This window comes from Haliotis rubra, unplaced genomic scaffold, assembly GCF_003918875.1.
Source record: "Haliotis rubra isolate DU_JTF1 unplaced genomic scaffold, ASM391887v1 Scf827, whole genome shotgun sequence".
Lineage (NCBI taxonomy): Eukaryota > Metazoa > Mollusca > Gastropoda > Lepetellida > Haliotidae > Haliotis > Haliotis rubra.
In genome coordinates this window covers 321,340-327,339 of record NW_025767554.1, presented here as the reverse complement: position 1 = coordinate 327,339, position 6,000 = coordinate 321,340, and positions in this window count along the sequence as shown.

Here is a 6,000-nt window from a genome sequence, read left to right as displayed (position 1 = left end):
TCTTATAATGTAATAAGTAAGTTTTAGTTTTAATAATATAATACCCGATGGAGGTGAAACATAGCGAAATGAAGGTTAAGTTGCACAGGACCAGCACTTCAAAAACAACCATAACTATAACTATAACTGCTAAGTGCTAAACGCTAAGGTTTGCTAAGCTTTGCTAAGGTTTGCTAAGCATTTGCTAAGCATTGCTAAGCATTTGCTAAGCATTGCTAAGCATTGCTAAAACACCCTATAGGCCACGGGTTGGTTGGTCTTGAGCACGAGCTTAGCATGCTTAGTTTCAGCGAGCTGTTTCTTCACCCGTTCTCGTTCTAGTTTGCTCATCACATCGTTCTCTCTCAAACACTTCTCAAACGAATTCCTGTCCTTGCAGTGGAATAAGGCCACCCATCGCGTCTGCTCCCTGAGGTCTTTCAACACCGAGTTGAACTTTTGCATCAGCACCCAGACGCTGTGCTTTGCGTGCCGGCCGGAGAAGGCCAGGTACGATAGCATGTCTCTCTTTTTTGTTATCTCACGATTAGCGCTGCAGTCGTCCAGGATAAATAGCGTCGACTCCCCCTTGGATTTGTTGTGATAAGCTTTCAACCAGTCCTGTAGACGTGTTCCCGGGTCGACTCTGTGTACGTCCGGGTCCGTCATCACCCAAGGTCTTTCCGTGTACGTTCTATTCATGTGCAAAGTAGGGCACATGATAACGATGTTGTCAAACACATCCCGGTAGTACCCCTCCAACATATCCAGCACAAAAACGGTCTTCCCATAACCAGTCTGCCCGCACACTATGGCGCAGTGCGGGTCGCGGGGCAGATCAATAGATGGCTTGCACGAATCTCCAATTCTCTGTATTAAGTTGCGCGTCCATAATCACGTACAGATATAACTTCAACTTGCCCGCAGGTTGAGCCTTCTTGGTAATCCCCTCGCTGTCGTTGTCGATGTGGCGACCGCTGCCATGCAATTTATCATCGTCCGTGGATCGCATGTCCAACCATAGCGCGTACTTGGTGGTCAGGTATTCACCGATCTGCACGGCGGATATGTCCAGGTCCTTGTTGGTGTCGGGTCGGTAGTTTCATTATCTCATCCCACTGCTGGTGTGCCCTCACCGGCGCTGAACAGCTGGTTGGTCACTCCCTCGATGGTCACTTCCACCTTTTCAATTGCAGGGTTGAAAAACTTCTTGGTGTCCCTTCGGAGCGGCTCGTAATCCTCCACGGGGACGATCAGGATACCTTTCATCAATCACGCTGGCACGTTTAGGTTGATGTTCCACAGCGTGTCACTCTTATCCCGAACGATTGCTCTATGCCTCAGTACGCGGTCGTACAAGATGGCCACCTTACCCGAATACTGGTTTCGAACCTGCCTCGCCAGCTCCGGGCTAGTGACCATGTCGAACTCCAGAGAGATGTTGTCGATGGTGTAACTAGCCTCATCACCGTTCAGCATATGCACAACTTTGCTGTAGTCGTTAAACGTGAGCTCGTATTCAAGCCTATCCCCCAGCGCGGCCTGGTAAAACGGCGCGTGTCCCGTGAGCAACTCGAAGTCGAGCCGCATGCAGAACCTGTTCCCGTACCTTTGGGCGATGGCCTTTTCACTTGCGGGGTTGAAAAACATCTTGGTGTCCCTTCGGAGCGGCTCGTAATCCTCCACGGGGACGATCAGGTTACCTTTCATCAATCACGCCGGGCACGTTTAGGTTGATGTTCCACAGCGTGTCACTCTTATCCCGAACGATTGCTCTATGCCTCAGTACGCGGTCGTACAGGATGGCCACCTTACCCGAATACTGGTTTCGAACCTGCCTCGCCAGCTCCGGGCTAGTGACCATGTCGAACTCCAGAGAGATGTTGTCGATGGTGTAACTAGCCTCATCACCGTTCGGCGTACGCACGACTTTGCTGTAGTCGTTAAACGTGAGCTCGTATTCAAGCCTATCCCCCAGCGCGGCCTGGTAAAACGGCGCGTGTCCCGTGAGCAACTTGAAAGTCGAGCGGCATGCAGAACCTGTTCCCGTACGCTTGGGCGATGGCCTTTTCACCGTCCGAAGATCTTGTCTAGCTGGTCTGCCGTGAAGCCGTACCCCACTCGCAACCGGGTCGATTTGCTGATACCTTGGTACACGTCATTGACGCGTTCTCCCTCGCTTTTCCAGAGGTCCCCGTAGCAGTAATACACGTCGCTCTGGTCAATGCTCAGCACCTCGCTGCCGCTGATCTTGATAGTGGTTTTCTTGATGATGGCCCGACCTACGTTCCGCACTAGCTCGCGTTTGTCGTTGTCGGAGGTCAACGTGAGGTTGAATGTCAGTCGAACGGTGCCTGGTACGATGAGGTCATTCTCACCCAGGTTTGGGAATCTAACCAGCAGCGTTTGGTTCTGGTCTATTTTGCTGGGATTGTTGGTGATGGTCACCGACTGGCACACGGCTCTGACGCCTAGAGGCTCTCTTGATCTTCGGAAAGGATCAAGTTTCCTACCATACATTGTTATATAGATAAAATATAAAAGTTTAATATAAATAATGGCTGAAGGCGGCCATGAGGACATCCCGATGGATGATTTTGGCGATGGTGCGTATGATGGGGATTACGATGACACCTCATTCATGGGCGACACCATTAGCATCGAACTTTTAAAATCAACCGTCAATGACTTCTACGACGCGTTGAAGTCAGGTAGAAACTACATCAAGCCGTTGCCAGACTATTCCAAGTTTACCATCGACAAGAAGGGCACGCTGCGATTGAAAGCTCGCCCGGAGATCGATCTCGTGAAAAAGCGCACGAGAAATCCGCTTGCCTTTTCTACGATAGTCAGTCGTTATGGTGGGCAACTGCTCCGTGATGAACCAGGCTTCATAGATTATTCTAAGCTTCCCCCGGAGGTCGTCCAAGATCTGCAAGCAGTCAGGGTCGAACTCAGCGGTGAAGGTGATATACCTCAACGTGTTAAAGAAACATCAGACAGTATCGAAAAAATATTGGCCACGTACCATAACAAACCCTTGCCTGGTTTAGAATTTACTGTTCGAGACCTGCGAGGCCTAGACAAAGCCTTAAAACATGTACGTGGAGAACTCGTGAACAACATGGGGAAACTGAACGAAATTGATGAAAATTAAACTCAGTCAGGTGCAAGATGACGAGTCTCTGAAACCCATCATCGAAAAACGGTCGCGTGACTTACAAGATGAGAGACGGACTCGGTTGGAATCCGCTTCCTCGAACCGGGAACAGCTTCGATCCCAGATCAGTCGCATGCGGGAAACCATTGATCGAGTCCTGAATGAAGACACCACGTTAGCCGACAGGATCCGAATCCTCTTCCGAGAGCAAGGGGTCACCATATGGCATTCTGAAGGCATTGGGCTTCATATCAACCCTGGTCGTGTCGCTTACACCTGCTGGCGTCAGAGACTGGATAAAAAAACACCTAAAATCCCTCGGGGAGGCCCTGGCTAAACTTCGCTGGTAAGGCCGCCGAAGCCCTGCCCGGCATCCTGGGTAGCATCGTCTCGTGGCTGGTCAGCACGCTGGCTAAAACTGTCACGTGGCTCGGCCCAAACCTGTTGGCACCCATCGTTGCCGTGGCGGGTCTGGTGTACGTAGCGGCTAAGGAATTTTCAACCAAATGAGACCCAAACCAACCGCGATCCCGCCAACCACCAGCGCTGATTTACGGTCGATATGCTGCTGATTGGACGCCTGCACGTGTGGGGATTTGGGCTGTGGGGGTGTGGGTTGAACCCTGGGCTTCGGGGGTGGTACGACTATACCCGTTTCACCCGTGGGGGGGTGGTTCGTGGGGGACGTTGACATCGGGGTTGATACCCGGCTTCTGGTCGGCCATGGCTATGGTTATTTCATTGTTGTAGCCCACCACTATGTTGATTTTCGCTTGGAGCCATGTACAGCCCCACGTCGAACACGTAGTCGACTTTCGACCCGGCATATTCCAACACATCTTGGTATCTTCGGATGGCACCCGGTAGATCGACCGGTGAGGCTATGGCATCCTTGACGTTAGCAACGAACTGTTTCTGAGCGTCCTAAGCAGTCCCCTTGCCGAGGATGTTGGAACGCGTTTGATTCTGAGCGCCCAGCATGGCCCACACGTAAGTTTGAATCGAGTCGTTCAGGCGTTCGATGCCGGCACGAGTGAACCCTCTCGACGTGTCCAACATGAACTTTTCCAGTCATCCGCTGGCCCCTGCTCGAACCTCCAAACACGGTAATCCTTGCTGGCGTCAAAAGCCATGTAGCGGTCATCCCACTTGTTTGTTGTGAGGTGATGATACGACTTGTACCCCCATTCATTCATCTTCTTGCTGGCATCCACGAGGGGCACGTTGTGAACGATGGGGATACCCAACCCATGGTTCGGTCCCGGCAAACGCCAATCCGTCTTCGGGTCTAGCATGAATTCGTTGCAAATACGTTCATAGGCCCGTCTTTTGTACAGGTTGTTTACTGCGTCCCATGCTTTGTCCTGTGGGAGCGGAGCGCTGATCTCTTTGAGATCAAACGTGTTGAAGTCCCCTCCATCGGTAGAACCCTAGGTGACATAGTAGATACCTCAGAGGCGGCCGTCAACACTCGGTTCGACCTAGTCTGCACCGGTGATGATAGATGGATGGTATACCCATCGTTCAGAGGCAAACTGTTCGACATAGAAGATGTTGAGAGCACGACCGTAGCCCGAAACAAGCCATATACGCTCGTCTTCACCGACGATGACAAGTGGGTGTTGTTACCCACTAAAGTCGACTGGTTTCTCAATATTAGGCTCGGCTCCCCCTTCGTGTTCACGGAGAACAAACACAACTACCTGAACAAAGTCGTGAACAACAGAACGCTGCTCTTGGCTTACGTCCCGACGCAGAGACGTAGTGTAATCATCAGTCCACTCTCCAGTATGGCAGCCCACATGCTATCTAGCAAGCCCGGGATACAAAACATGACATAACAGTTGGTGTCTGAATTCGAAGGCGTGGTCAACATCCTGGAGAGCCTGCTGGCGAACTCCACGCTGGTCATCCAAGTCTACCTAGGGGAACCATAGCGGGATGAAGTCAAAATCGTGAAGGGAATCAAACTCCGGTGGGTGAAACGGCACCAGTATCACGCTTGCACTGTTTACGTGCGGGTGGGTGTCGACCCCAACAACTGTCTGCAGGGGTTCACCGAGACCGTGGAAGACACGATATCACTCACCAAGATCTTCCTACCCGACAACATACACTTCATGGGGGTGAAGTGCACCCCTGAGAAATTATCTGAAAAACAATTGGAAACTATCTCGTAATAGTATTATAGCAATGTCCAATCGTCATTGGCCCAATGCCACACTTAACGATCTAAGAGACACGGAGGGATTCGATCAGCCCGGTGAGGAAGGTGGCTCATACATCCTGCTCTTAAGAGACTGCGTGTACATACGGCAGCCTCTGGCAGACTTTATAGAACCTGTTTGTCTCCGAAATTAGGAACAACGGTCTCTTGCTCGGGGTTTTCATTCCAGAGTCTATTGCATATGTCAAGATAGGCACTGGTAAACTACATTAATAATGAATTAAGGTTTGTCGGCCTCGATACCCAAGTGAGGCTTATGGATATATACCCACGCTCCACATTCATCATAGAAGTCACCCGTACCACTTTTACCCGGGGTGACAATATACTGGCGCTGAAACACATATACCAACATTGCCGTATCATCATACAACCGGACTCCTTAAGAGATCCTATGGACCCCTTAGTAAGCCTCTGTGGGGTTTATGTTAGAGCAGAGGTACCTATTAGCCTCTCACCTATTACCCAGCCTGATGGCCTGGACGTTGTAAGCTTCAAATACACTGAGCAAGAATTAAATAGCACACAATTAGAAAGTATCTCATAAGATATATTATATGCACACAGGATGGGGTTGTACCCTGTCGTGGAGGAAGATGGGTTCCGCTTGAGACAGTTATGTGATGTAAAACGA